The following is a 15,837-nucleotide window of genomic DNA, read 5'->3' as shown; positions in this document are numbered from 1 at the left end:
CCACAGTCAGGAAAAAAAAATCCTCAAGCCAGCAGTAGCATTTGTTCCCAATAAGTTTTTTTTTTTTTAATTTCCCTTCTTTTTACATTTTTTTATTGACGTATAGTTGATTTACAATGCTGTGCCAATCGCTGCTGAACAGCAAAATGACTCAGTTTTATACATTTATACATTCTTTCTTTAATATTCTTTTCCATTATGGTTTATGCCAGGATATTGGATATAGTTCCCTGTGCTATACAGTAGGACCTTGTTTATCCATTCTAAATGTAATAGTTTGCAGCTACCAACCCCAAATTCCCAGTCCATCCCTCTCCCTCCCTCCCTCCCCCTTGGCAACTACAAGTCTGATCTCTATGTCTGTGAGTTTCTGTTTTGTAGATAGGTTCATTTGCACCATATTTTAAATTTCCCTTCTTTTTTTTTAACATCTTTATTGGAGTATAATTGCTTTACAATGGTGTGTTAGTTTCTGCTTTATAACAAAGTGAATCAGTTATACATATACATATGTTCCCATATCTCTTCCCTCTTGCGTCTCCCTCCCTCCCACCCTCCCTATCTCACTGCTCTAGATGGTCACAAAGCACCAAGCTGATCTACCTGTGCTATGCGGCTGCTTCCCACTAGCTATCTATTTTACGTTTGGTAGTGTATATATGTCCATGCCACTCTCTCACTTTGTCACAGCTTACCCTTCCCCCTCCCCATATCCTCAAGTCCATTCTCTAGTAGGTCTGTATCTTTATTCCCATCTTACCCCTAGGTTCTTCATGACCTTTTTTTTTTTTTCTTAAATTCCATATATATGTGTTAGCATACGGTATTTGTTTTTCTCTTTCTGACTTACTTCACTCTGTATGACAGACTCTAGGTCCATCCACCTCACTACAAATACCTCAGTTTCGTTTCTTTTTATGGCTGAGTAATATTCCATTGTATATATGTGCCACATCTTCTTTATCCATTCATCTGTCTATGGACACTTAGGTCACTTCCATGTCCTGGCTATTGTAAATAGAGCTGCAATGAACATTGTGGTACATGACTCTTTTTGAATTAATCTACAAACAATAAATGCTGGAGAGGGTGTGGAGAAAAGGGAACCCTCTTGCACTGTTGATGAGAATGTAAATTGATACAGCCACTATGGAGAACAGTATGGAGATTCTTTAAAAGACTAAAAATAGAACTACCATATGACCCAGCAATCCCACCACTGGGCATATACCCTGAGAAAACCATAATTCCCAATAAGTTTTAAGGTAAGATAATCTTCTGTAAACTGCGGTTCATCACCACAGATATCTCTGATCTATTTCCAAGTTTTGTTTTTTCTACGTCCCTAAAATCTCTTGAATCCAGCCACATCTCAACATCCACAGCACTACCAGGCTAGATCAATCACCATCTCTTGCCTCAATGGTTGCACACATTTCTAATAGATCTTCCTCCCTTCAGTATGCTTTTTCCAGATTATTCTACACATGGAAGCTTGACTGATACAATATAAATATAATCATGATATTTCTCCACTTAAAACACTGTGATGTTTCCTCAGTGCCATCTGAATAAATTCTGAATGTGTTAGCCTACTTTAGACTTCTTAGCATGGTCAGGAAGGTCTATTTCAAGTACCTATCTCCCCTGTACACATACTTACAGACTCACACCACTTGATGTTATTCCTGCTAAATGTCCATCATGGTTAGCAAACCTTTTCTTGGCCTAAGAAGTGGATCTCTGCAACTTTTTCATGCTTCTCATTCCTCAGGGAAAGTATCTCAAAAGAGATAGGAGCTATAGATACATTATTTTCCTAGATGATCTTTTCCTAGAATGATATTCTAGGAATATCATTTCCTAGAATGATATAAATAATCTCAGCCTCCCAATCCCATTGTATAGGATCATTATTTCTTGTGATGCTGGTGATCTATTCCACACTTTCTCTGTTGCTTGAACCCCAACCCAGAGATGATTCTATAATCCTTCTCTTCATTTAGGTCTGATAGAAGTTTCTGCAGAAACTTCCCAGGCAAGCTTAAGGTAGAAGGCTACATTTTGAGAGGTAATCCCTGGTTTGGAAAAATATTTAAAACTAATTTACAGAAAAAATATCAGTTGGAATTGAGAAAGTTGTGGATTAGTCATACCTCAAAACCAAAATCCCATCCTCTGATTCTCTTTTCTGGCTGGACCTGTAATGACTTCTGTAAGACCACATGCATAGAGGGGCCTTATGTATGGCTGAAGGATAACATAAATCTGTTGTCACAAAATATCCTCTTCTATAAGGGACAAATTGCTGAGGTTGGAGGGACAATTTGCCTGTTTCAACACCAAATAGTAAAATTATTGACAGCAAAACTTTCCTCTTATTTTTACTTAAATCTTAAGTGTGTCTCATAGTGTCTGGTACAGAAGATGCTATATAAACTATAATGCTAGGAATAGATAAAGATGCTATATTAAGTAAGTGAAGTAGAGTAGACTTGGCCACTCATCTTTTCTCACACTAGGTACCAGACCTGGTTTTATAGCCTGTCCAAAATTTTAGTTTAAGTCACTCTAAATATCCTGGTTTCTCAGGTTAAATGATCAGGCAGACTCATCCATAAACCTCACCTTCTTTCCTTCTGAGACAGATAAGACATGAATTTCATGATGATTTCAAGGAAGAAATGTACAACTGCAGGAAGGTAGTGGTTGGTTTGAAATTTAGTGGAAAATTCCATGGGTCCAAGGACCTGAAATCTTGCATCCTCAACTTTTCCTACTCTTTGGCAGTTATGTTAATTCAATGATCAAACCCTGTCAATTATATTTCAATAATGTCACTAGAATCTTTTGTTCTCACCACCTTTACTGCTACAGCCCTAGTTCAAGTTCTTTTCTTTTAATCTTTTACCTATAAGATGTTGGTCACAGATTCCTTCTGTCATCCAATCCCCTACACCTCCTTACTTCCCATCTCATGTCATTGTCCACACTGCAGCCAGATTGACCAATTATAAACAAATATTATCAAGTCATTCCCTTTTCAAAATTTTTACCTTATTATCTTTGCTTACAGAAAAAAAAAATCCATATAAGGTATTTCAAAATTTGTCTCATGCAAAAAGAATACTAATTAATGAATAAGATTTATTGTTTCAAATTATTTCTGTAGTGGCGACTGCTTTTCATGCATCAAAATTGTTTTTGGTTTTTACAGCAAGAATGTCCTGAAAATTATTCTTGAAAATGTTTGTTGTAATATATTTTGCTGTTACACTGAGCACCTGCAATGTCTGATACTTTGCTAGGAGTATCCTGTCGCAAAACCATTGCGATTCAATGTCAAAGTTGGTTTTTGTTTAGGAGGGGCAAGGAGGTTCACAGCATTGTGAAAAGTTGCTTAAGAACTACTTGGTGGTCTTACGTTTCAGGATCCACCACCAGGTGGCGCTAGATAAAACTTTTTCCAAGCTGTTTCCACACAACATTTATCAAAAAGAAACAGGGTAACACATATGATGTGATTTTCCTCCTCTGAATTCTTCATTTTGGCTGTTTTTTGATAATTTTAGTAGATTCATCTCAGTAAATGTGGCAGACTGCCAGATTTAGGGGATTCCTCAATTTTCTCAATTTCCCCCAAATCCTCCTACAGCACAGGAATGCTACAATTTGACATACACATACATACTGTGTATTTCAGAAATTAAGCTAAGGCTTTCTTCCTTGTTATGATAAAACAAACAAACAGACAGAAAACATGCTTAAGAGAGGTAACTTCTTTGTCAAATATTTTAGTCTAAATGTTCTCTGTCAGAGAGCTAGGGCCAGCCCAGCCCATTAACTGGTCATTCTAGTTAGTGGTTGAGACTGGGTCCCCAGGGAAAAAGCCAACAGGTTTTTTGTTTGTTTGTTTTGGGTTTTTTTTTTAGCCCAGCCTGGTATCCAGGACCAGAGGAAAAGTCTAAGCCCAAGTCCTGGGAGAAATCTAGGACTTGAAATTCATTATTCCTCCTATAATTTCTACTTAAGGAAACTGAAGCAGGCCATGTGCAGGACTTCAGTAGGGGAAACAAGAATAGGTAGAATAGGTAGGCCATTACACAAAGAGGATCCCAGGAGACTGGGAAATTGGGCACTAGATAGGTTAATATACACTATAAGCCTGACCAGATAGACGTTAATCTTAGACTCACGAGTACCAAAAATTGAAGTGATTTAGAAATCATATTATGTAGTGATTTCAAAACAGATTATAAGGTTATGACTTCAAAGAGCTTACTCAGATGAGCAATTGAATATTGCCAGCCATATCAGTAAAGAAAGGATGTCACAGTCATCAACAATTTTCAGCCACCGCCCATGGTGAGCCCCGAGGGAACTCAGGAAAGAAAAGAATACCTGCCATCTAGCAGCCATCAGACTGCAGCCACTCCCCATGGTGAGCCCTGAGGAAACCCAGGATAAGAAAACACAGGATATTGGCCCCAGATGGCTGAGGTGCATATCAAAGGAATGATTTCAGTGAGCCCAGACTCTTGCATCTTCTTATACACAGAACAGCACTGAATTCCTTAGCTTGAGTTTTCTGGTTTTCTGTAATTAACAATAATCTTTTGACTTTCAGACTATCTGCCTTTTGTTGCAAAACTCCTATATATCCTGCCTCCACCCTCACCTCCTCTAAGCAGTTCTCTCAGGGTAACTTGAGATGCTGCCTCCCAGGCTTGAAGTCCTAAAAAATTTCAGTAAGTAAAACATAACTCTCAACTTTTAGGTTGTGAATATTTTTTTAGTCGACACAGAGAAGTGAGGATAGTGGAGAGAGGGTTGAGTGACTGGGGCTTTGGTAAATTTCTCTAATTCAATTAAGGTGAATTTTCTTCTGTTTGTTTAATTTACTATGTTTTCATGAAAGATTTCCTTGTGCTTTTAGTGGCATATCCAAAAAAAAGGAAATAAGAAATCATTGCCAAGATCAATATCAAAATTTCTCCATATGTTTTATACCAGTAGTTTTATGGTTTCAGGTTTTACATTTAATAAGTGTTTAATCCATTTTGAATCAAGTTGGCATATGGTGCCAGATAAGGGTCCAATTTCATTCTTTTCCATGTGGATATCCAGTTTTCACAAAATCATGCATTAAAAAGACCACCTTTTTCCCATTGCATATTATTGCCTCCCTTGTCAAATATTAATTGATCATATATGCATGGATTTATTTTTAGGCTCTCTATTCTCTTCCACTGGTCTGTTTTTTTATGCCAGTACCATATTATTTTGATTACTATAGCTTTGTATATAATTTGAAATCAGAAAGTGTGATATCTCCAGCTTTATTTTTCTTGTTGAAGACTGCTTTCCTTATTAGAACTCTTTTGTGGTTCCATACAGTTTTTTTAGATTTTTAAAATTTATTTCTGTTGAAAAATGGCTTTGGAATTCTGATAAGGATTTCACTGAATCTTAAGTTGCTTTGGGTAGTATGGACATTTTAACAATATTAACTCTTCCGATCCATGTACAGGAAATATATTTCCATTTATTTGTCTTTTCTTCCATTCCTTTCATCAATATCTTTCTTATAGATTTCAATGTACAGATTTTTCATCTCTTTGGTTAAATTTATTCCTAAGTATTTTCCTCTTTTTGATGCTATTTTAAATGGGATTTTTAGAATTTCCTTTTTGGATAGTTTATTGTTACTATTTAGAAATGCAAGTGATTTTTGTATGTTCATTTTATATCTTACAATTTTACTGAATTTATTTATTAATTTTAACAGTTTATTGATTGTGTCTTTAAAATTTTCTACACCTAATGTCATGTCATCTGTAAACAGACAATTTTAGGTCTCCATTTCTGACTTGAAAACCTTTCATTTCTTTTTTTTTGCTTCATTGTTTTGGCTAGAAATCTCAATGTTATATTGAATAGAAGTTGTGCAAGTGGGACCCTGGTCTTATTCCTGAGCTTAAAGAAAAAGTTTTAAGCTTTTCACTCTTGAGTATAATGTTAGCTATGTGCTTGTCATATGCAACCTTTATTATGTTGAGTACATTCCTTCTATACCTGATTTGTTGAGAGTTTTTACCGTGAAAGGATATTGGATTTTGTCAAATGCTTTTTCTGTCTCTTTTGAAATAATAAAATTATTTTTATCCTTCATTTTGTTAATGTAGTATGTCACATTTATTGATTTGCAGATGGTGAACCATCCTTGCATCCCAGGGATAAATTCCAATTAGTCATAGTTTATGACCCTTTCAATGTACTGTTGAGTTCAGTTTGCTAGCATTTTGTTGAGAATTTTTTCACCTATGTTAACCATAAATATTGGTCTGTAATTTTCCTTTCTTGTAGTATCCTTGTCTGGCTTTGGTATTAGGGGAATGGAGGCCTCACAAAATGTGTTTGGAAGTGTTCTGTACTCTTTATTTTTTTGAAGAGTTGAGAAGGATTGGTATTAATTCTTTAAATGTTTGTTAATTCACCAATGAATTGGTCTTTCCTCTGTTGGGAGGTTTTTTTGATTACTGATTCAATCTTTTTACTTGTAATTGGTCTGTTTATACTTTCTATTTTTTCATGATTCAGGCTCGGTAGGTGTATGTCCTTAGGAATTTATCCATTTCTTCTAAGTTTTCCAATTTGTTGGTATATAACTGTTCATAGTAGTCTCTTATGATCCTTTGTATTTCTGTGGTATCAGTTGTCATGTCTTGCCTTTTATTTCTTATTTAATTTATTTGATTATTCTCTCATTTTTCTTGGTTAGTCTAGTTAATGGTTTGCCAATTTTGTTCATTTCAAAAAACCAACTCTTAGTTTCATTAATCTTTTCTATTGTTATTCTAATATATATTTCATTTATTTTGGATCTGATCTTTGTTATTTTCTTCCTTTTGCTAACTTTAGCCTTACTTTGGTCCTCTTTTTCTAGTTTCATGAGGTATCCATTCATCCACTCTCCACCTTTCAACTGGAGAATTTAATCCATTTACATTTGAAAAAATTATTGATAGGTAAGGACTTACCTATTGCTATTTTATTCATTATTTTCTGGATGTTTTGTGGTTCTTTTGATGCTTTCCTCCTCTCTTGCTGTCTTCTTTTTATAATTTATTTCTTTAGTGGTATATTTTATTTCCTTCATCTTTATGCATCTACTATAAGTTTTTGCTTTGTGGTTACCATTAGGCATACATAAAATATCTTTTAACTTTCTATTTTAAGGTGATAACAGCTTAACGTTGAATGCATGCAAAAAGTCATCTCTTTTACTCCATCCCATTTTCTGTTTTTTGGTGTCACAATTTACATCTTTTTATATTATGTAACCATTAACAAATTATTGTAGCTATATTATTTTTAATACTTTGTCTTCTATGCTTTATACCAGAATTACACACCACCATTAGAGTAGTATTAGAGTATTCTGAATTTCATTATATATAAACTTTTACCAGTGAGTTTTCTACTTTCATAATTAATGTCTTTTTTTTCAGCGTGAGGAACTCCCTTCAACATTTCTTATAAGATAATGTTTTATTTTGTTTTAGCACTTTGAATGTATTATCCACTTTTTCTTAGTCTACATGATTGTTGCTGGTAAATTCGCTGATAGCTCTGTAGGGGGTCCCTTGTATATGATGATTTTCTTTTCTTTTACTTCTTTCAAAAATTTCTGTTTGCCTTTGACTTTTGACAGCTTGATTATAATGTGACTTGGTGATGTCTTCATTGGGTTGAATCTAATTGTGGACCTTTGAACTTCTTGTATTGGATATACATATCTCTCCTTAGATTTAGAAAGTTTTTCACCATTATTTCTTTAAATAAGTTTTCTGCCCCTCTTCTCCTGGTATTCCCATGGTGTGTATATTCACTTCTTGATGGAGTCCCATACATTTTATAGCCTTTCTTTACTCTTTATTATTTTTTCATTCCTGTAATTGGGTAATATCAAATGACTTATATTCAAGTTTGTAGATTCTTCTTCTACTTGATCAAGTTTGACATTGACACTCTCTATTGCATTTTTCAATTCATGCATTGCAGTCTTCAGCTCCAGTGTTTGTGTTTGATTCTTTTTTTTTTATGATTTCTCTCTTACTGAACTTCCTATTTTGTTCATTTGTTGTTTTTCTGATCTTATTGAGTCATCTATTTGTTTTCTTGTAGCTCACTAAGATTCCTTAAAGCAATTATTTTGAATTATTTGTATATCTCCATTTCTTTGAAGTCAGTTACTGGGAAATCATTGTGTCCCATTGGTGAATCATGTTTCCTTCATTTTTGTGTGTTTCTTATAGTCTTGTATGGATATCTGCACATTTTATGAACCAGCCACCTCTTCCAAATTTAATGAACTGGTTTTGGAGAAAGATCTTTACCTATAGGTGGGTACGAGTGTGCTGGCAGGGTAGAGTGTGGTAATTATGGCTTTGGGGAGGGTGCAGTTGTGTATCCTCCATGTAGCTCCACCAGCTGAGTTCAGCATCACCAAAGATTGAGGGGGTCCTCAGTAGCCAAGGCTGTGAGTGTCTGTAGTCATGGTGAGGGCTGTTAGGGTCTTTGGTAATGAAGGCTCCTGGGGTCTTCCTGATCTCTTTTATTCACACAGGGAAAGTCATGGCTGCGTGGATTCCTCTTGGCACTGGGCTGGTTTGTGGGTGCTCTCACATTTGCAATGGCACCAGTGTCTGATGTGTAGGTATCTGTGAAATGGTCATGGAATTGGAGTCTGTAGTATGGGCATGCATGGAGAGACTGTGCCTTTAGGGTTTAGAGGCACTAGTGCCCAGGCAAGGTGCCCTCACCTTAGCATTGGTAATGGTGTGAGTGGTGCAGGCACTTATGGAGTGACCACATGAAGCTGAGGTATGGAGCATGAGTGTGCACAGATCTACAGCAGCTCTAGGTTCTGGGGTACAGGCACACCTTCTTCAGCAATGGCTCCAGTCCCTAGGTGCAGGCACTTTTGGAGCCAGGGCATGGAGAGTGGGTATGCATGGAGCTACCACAGTTCCAGGGGTTGAGACATGGGAACTACTGCTGTGGTGGTGGCTCCAGTGTCCTTGGTGTGGGCACTTGTGGAGAAGCTATGAAATCAAGGTCTGGAGCACAAGTGTGTATGTGAGAGTGAACATGTTTCTGGAGCCAGGATCTAGAATGTGAGTGTGCATGGAGTCCAGGATGTGTTGGGTTTGGGGTTGAGGGCAACTCATTACCATGGTGGGCAACAGTGGCTCTTTCTTGGGGGTTTCAGTAATGTCCCTTTCTCAGGGAGGTCTCTAGCAGTGACAGCTGTTGGTTCTTTCAGTGGTGAAAGCTGCCAGTCTTCCTCAGTGGAGGAGGTCACTGGGGTCTATGCAGACAAATTCTACGGAGTCCTCCATTGAGAAGGCTGCAAGGGGTGCTTGACTATCATAAGGGCTGTTGAGGTCCTCTATGGCAAAGACTGCTGGGGTCCTCTATAGAGCAGGGGACCACAGTGGCACCCTCTGTAGAGCTGATACTGATAGCTTCCACTCTTCTTTGTTCCTAGTCATATTCAGATGGCTAGCTTAGCTGATCTCCCCAGTGATCTTTTCTGTGTGATTATTCTATTTTTTGCTGTACTGTGTTGTTGTATGTTCTTATTTAGACTCTTGAATCTTCCCAAAGCTATTTTCATGTGAATAGCTATCTGTTTTTTTCGTTTTGTTTTGTTTTGGTGTGTGAAGAAATGAAGGTTGGTATCATCCACTCCACCATTTGCTAAAATCACCACTCCTTACTCTGTCTTTAGTTATTGTGATTATTGGACTTGTTTTATCATCCTTACTAGTTTATTTGTTCACTTTTATTTGTGTATTTTCTGCTTATTCTTAACACAGTTCTTGGCTCATGGTAAATCTCATGAATATTTATAGAATATGAAATATCCAGTGCCTGGCATAGGCACTGAAAAAATGTTTGTATATAATTGTTTTGGATGAAGTATTATAGTGTACAAAAATGCATGTCCTTCTGCCTTCAGCAGTAAGAGTCATTTCTTTTAATCTCCTAAAGCTGGCTCCATGAGGGCAATAGCTTTGCCTAGAGCACCTCACTGACATTTATTCACAGAAGGAAACCACCCTAACATTAGAATGAGCTGAGCAAGCTGTAGGTGTTACAAATAGGATTCCAGTTGGGAAACCCACACAGCACACACCAACAAAAAACCCTGCAGCCAGTCTTAAGCTAAATGCACAGATGTGTGTGGGGGAATTCCTTAAATAGCATGGGTGGGTTGTAAGTTTAGACTGTGATATCTCAACTGTGTGCTATGGGGGTGTGGATATGGAAAGGAAACTAAAACATAAGTGCAGGACATTTTAGGTTGGAATATGACTGTAGGAAGAACTGGATACCCAACATTTAGAGAATATCATACTTCTCTTGACAAAACACTTAGATAAATAGAATGATAGGTAAGTGCACACACACACACACATACACACACCCTATACCTGTATTATATCATGCTCCTTTCCCTGTTGTAAAAAAACAAGCTGGGTTTATTTGGATTTCCAATGCAAAAAAATAGGTAAGAAACCACAAAAGTACATACAATTGGAAATTAAAACAATGTTGTCTTTTTTTTTTTCTTTCAAAGGAATATTTGAAAGTGCTCCATCTGGGAATCAAGATATATATGTATCTAGGAACCAAGGGAAGGAAATAAGATTCTCAACTCTCACCATTCCTCCCTATGTCCCAATTGCATAATTGGTCTTGCTTGTCACTGCACTCTTAAGCATCACCAAATTAGAGTTCCTGGTTCCCCAAAAGGTAAACAATTTTCCAGGAGCCACAGTAAGGTTTCTCATGAACTTGAAACTGAACCTACCACCTGCTTTCTTCTGGCTCCTCATGTCAGTAGATCAATAGGCAAAGTAACTAATTGATGTAATAAGGGTGCAATCAGCCCAGATTATCAGAAGTGATGTTTTCTGTTAGCTAATGTTGGCAGGGAGGAGTATGTTTGGAACTGCCTTGTTGCTTTCATATCCAGTAATAACAATTATTGGACAATAGCAGCAACCACAGCCTAGGAAGGCAACTAAGGGACTAGACTTGGTGGAGCTAGCAACTCAGACCAGCCAACATTCTGGCCCAAGATGAGGAAACACTACAATGAACAGTTGGAGAGAAAGAAAATGATGACAAACATCAATCACAGCCTCACTACTGTAGCAAGGACTGAAGTATATTTCAATAACTAACTTGCCTTAAATCTTAATATCTAAGTGGCATTATGTGGCCAACATCTAGAATGAGACTTGGTGACAGATTGGAAAAAAGTGAAGGCAACCTGTTCTCACAAAAAGGGGGACTCCATATTGGGGTGTGAGACCTGAGTGATATAGAGGGTGGTCTCTATCAGATTTCATTTATGGATCCTCTCAACCTCACTTCTCTCTTGCTATGGTCATAGCTGCATAGCTTTATAACTTCACACATCTGAAATTCAACAGTACCTTGTTTCATAACCACACTGTATACTTCTTGCCTCCCACCTTGGAACTTTTCTATCATTTGGAAATGAGAAGCTGTGGGACTCCACTTAAGCCCACATATGTGCACACCAGTGGTGTGGGGAATTTGACAACTTATGGGGCAAATATTTGCCAAATAGGAAAAGAGAGTTGGAGTATAAATGATTCCCTCATTTTCTCCATGCAGAGGCTGTTCTGATGTGTATTTTATATGGCTTCTCAGAGGATAGTACCTAGGGATCAACCCATTAGTCACACTTAGTGGTAAACCCCTCAATAATATATCCTTGTATCAGTTCTCCCTCTTTCCTTTTTACTCTCCCCTTGTCCCTCATTCTTATTCCATAAGATCGTTCTCCCTAATAAAGGAATAGTGTACAAGCCTTTTTATGTCTGTCTCACTTTCCTGAGGAGCCCAGGCTAAGACACCCGGACAGTGCTGCTCGTCAATTTCCACAAAAAGTAGTTGGAAGATGATTCCATCTCACCTGGAGATGGAGAACCTTGGAGTCCTTCAAAAGTCAGCCCTTATTTTAAAGTTTTTCACTTTTGGTAAATTGAAGTCCTTCATGACATTAACCAATAAAATTTTGTTTTTCTTCAAGTCATTTTACGAAAATCTGCACTGAAATTACATCTGATACAGCACCCCAAAACAAGTTCCTAACCTGGTTCTGTCATTTATTTTAGTTTTAAGGCTGCTCCTACCCTTATATTAAAGAGAAAATAAGACAGAAGAACAGAGGCAGATTCAGAAGAAGGAGAAAGATGACAAGGAGGCCATTGTTAACTGAATAGTCCAAAGAAACTGTACAGGAATAGGTGTATGAAGCAGGGTCATCCCTTCCTGTCTGAGTTACCTGGTTAGGTGAGTAACCAAACTAATTTAGTCATGTCTCAGACTAGACCATCACCATCATCATCACAATGATAAAACCTCATTAGGTTTATGTAGGTAACAAAAGGTATTTGGTAAGAAGGACTTCATGAAATGTAAATCTCTGTGCAGATTAAGTTACTGCTATTATAACTATTCTCAGCCTAGAGATTCTTGGCCTCTCTCTGTGGGATCTCCAGAGAGGCAATATGTGATTATAGGGGAGGTGTGAATTTTGAGAAGACTCGTGTCATGTCCTGTCTCCATCACTTCCTGCTTGGTCTATATCCATGTCCCTACATTGCTCAGAGCCTCAGATTCTTCATGAGTAGAATGAGAATAATAATAAAGACTACAGTACATACTCCTGACAGAGATGTTGTGAAAATCAGTAAGATAATATTTGTGAGAGCACTTTATTAACTATCAAGAGCAAGATAAATATTAGTTACTATTAATATTCTCCCCCATCATCCTATTAAGGCATTTTCCTGGTTGAAGAGATGATTATTCCACATTATACTTGGCTAAGCAAATTACAAATATATAATTGCCCCCTTGAATTATCAATATTAAGTTGAAGTGGAAAGTTCATCTTCTTCCGGTTGTCAGACTGAGAAATCTCTCTACATTACCACCATGGGAACTTAAGGTCACCAAAACTTGTGGGACAACTCTAGTCCATTGAGAACAGACACACACAGATAGTTATAAGCTATTTCTTCAAGTACTAAATTATTTAATAATAATTTAAATGTCCTTTAATTCAGAGATGGAGTATAGCTGATTTTGAGCTGAGAAAAATGTAAAATTAACTTTTGAGCAAATAATTTTAGCCTCTCTGTGTTTCAGTCTTGATTAGCTTAAAAATATGGGTGAAGAGACTTATCTGTAGAGGATGAGAGGAGAGAAGAAAGACTGGCGATTTAAAAAATGGAGTGGAAACAGTGAACCTCCCAGTGACATTTTCCCTAAACACCTCAGAAAGTAAATTTTTTTGTAAAACCAAAGTATTTACCCTTCCAAAGGAATTTAAAACAAAATATAAATTTATCTAAAATGTGTACTTAAATATCTTCACAGAAACAACATACAACTTCCAGTTTCCAGTTCTACCTGTAAGGAGCTTGGAAGTCACCACTCCATCCTAACAACAAATGAAAATCTGAACAGACTGAAAAATCAAGAAGTCTTCTTAGATCCATAAGAGAGGAGAAGACACCAGGCAAACCCTGCCCCCAAAGACTGTAGAGATCAATAGGTGTACACAGGGAGTTGTGGCTTACCAGAGCAGAGACTCAACAATGGAAACCACGCTAAGAACAAATTTCAGCGTGGGAAAATGTGGCTGTAATTGATGAATTGTTGGAACTCTGACACCTCTGAGTTGTTTCAGTGCAGGGAGCTCTGGGAGTCAAAAACTCCCAGAGGACACAGTCCTGGTGGTGGAGGTGAGAGGGACAGCATAACATTGTGAGATTTATCTTCAGGATCTCGACCAGGTTCTCATAGTAAATACAGGAGAAAAATCCCTTGGGGCTTTTGGCAAGGGAGGAGAAAGAAACCATTTTGAAATATGCCAGTGCAGTCTGTTCTCAACAAGGTCTGCTCTCAGGGAGAATTAGTAAACTAGAGTAACCTGATGGGATATTATCGAGTCTAACTGATCTGGGCAAGGAAAATACCTAACTGAGCCCACTCTAGCCATACTGTCCCACTTAAGAGGGAGGCAAAAACTGATAAACACTTGTGAAGTTCAAAATCCAGGAGCATAGGCTAACTAAAAGACTGAAAGTTAATCTTAAAATTATACAACACTCCCACACATTTCCTCCACCCCCAGCAACACAACCTCAACACCACATTACTAAAAGCCTATTTACAGCAGTTCTTTTTTTTTGCATTTTTCTTTTTTTTTAAACATCTTTATTGGAGTATAATTGCTTTACATTGTTTTGTTAGTGGCTGCTGTATAACAAAGTGAATCAGCAATACATATACATATATCCCCATATCTCCTCCCTTTTGCATCTCCCTCCCACCCTCCCTATCCCATCCCTCTAGGTGGTCACAAAGCACTGAGCTGATCTCCCTGTGCTATGTGGCTGCTTCCCACTAGCTATTTTACATTTGGTAGTGTATATATGTCCATGCCACTCTCTCACTTCGTCCCAGCTTACCCTTCCCCTGCCCCATGTCCTCAAGTCCATTCTCTGTGTCTGCGTCTTTATTCCTGTCTTTACACGGTACATCATGTCAAACCATTAAGAAAAATTACCAAAAGGCAAAAAGACACAATTTGAAGATACAAACCAGAATCAGAACCAGGCATGGCAGGGGTGTTAGAATTATCGACTGGAAATTTAAAAAAGTATGATTAATATGCTAAGATCTCTATGAACAAAATAGACAGCATGTAAGAGCACATCTAAAAATGTAAGCAGAGAGATGGAAATCCAGAGGAATAACCAAAAATAATGCTATAGTCTAAAAAAAAAAAACCCAAAACACTGTAACAAAAAATGAAGAATGCCTTTGATGAGCCTATTAGTATATTGGACACAGCTGAGGAAAGAATCTCTGAGTTAGAGAGATTGAAGGAAACAGACCAGAGCGTTCAAGGACTGTGGGAAAAATATAAAAGGTGTAACATGTGCATAACAGGAATATAAGGAGAAGGAAGAAAGAAACAGAGAAATATTTGAAACAATAATGACTGAGAATTTCCCCATTAATGTCAAACAATCATGAAACCAAGAAGATTACAGAATACTAAGCATGTTAAATGTCAAAATATCACATATCAGCATATTCAAATGATCAAAAATCAAAAATAAAGAAAAAACCTGAAAAGAGCCAGAGAGCCTATAGAGAAACAAAATAAGAATTACTTTGACTTCTCCTCAGAAATCATGTAAGCAAGAAGTGGGTGAAGTGAAATATTTAATGTGTCAAAAGGACAAAATCAGCCACCTAGAATAAGCCTAGCAAAAAGGCAAGAAAAGGAAATAACAGGTATACACATTGAGAAGAAAAACATAAAACTTTCTTTGTTTGCAGATGACATTATTGTCTATGTAGAAAATCTGAGGGAATTGACAAAAAAACTCCTGAAATTAATAAACGACTTATAACAAGTTCACAGAATATGAGGTTAATGCACAAAATCAATTGTTTACCATATACCAGCAATAAACAAGCGGAAGTTAAAATTAAAAACTCAATACTATTTACATTAGCACTAAAAAAATGAAATACTTAGATATAAATCTAACAAAATATATACTAAATATATTTGAGAAAAGTTACAAAACCCTGATAAATAAAATGAAAAATGACTAAATAAATGGAGAGATATTCCCAGTACATAAATAGGATGACTCTATATTATCAAGATATCAGTTCTTCCCAATTTGATTTATAGATTCA

Source organism: Grampus griseus (genome assembly GCF_964374135.1).
Source record: "Grampus griseus genome assembly, chromosome: 5".
Classification (NCBI taxonomy): Eukaryota; Metazoa; Chordata; class Mammalia; order Artiodactyla; family Delphinidae; genus Grampus; species Grampus griseus.
Note: the sequence above shows the minus strand (reverse complement) of the source record.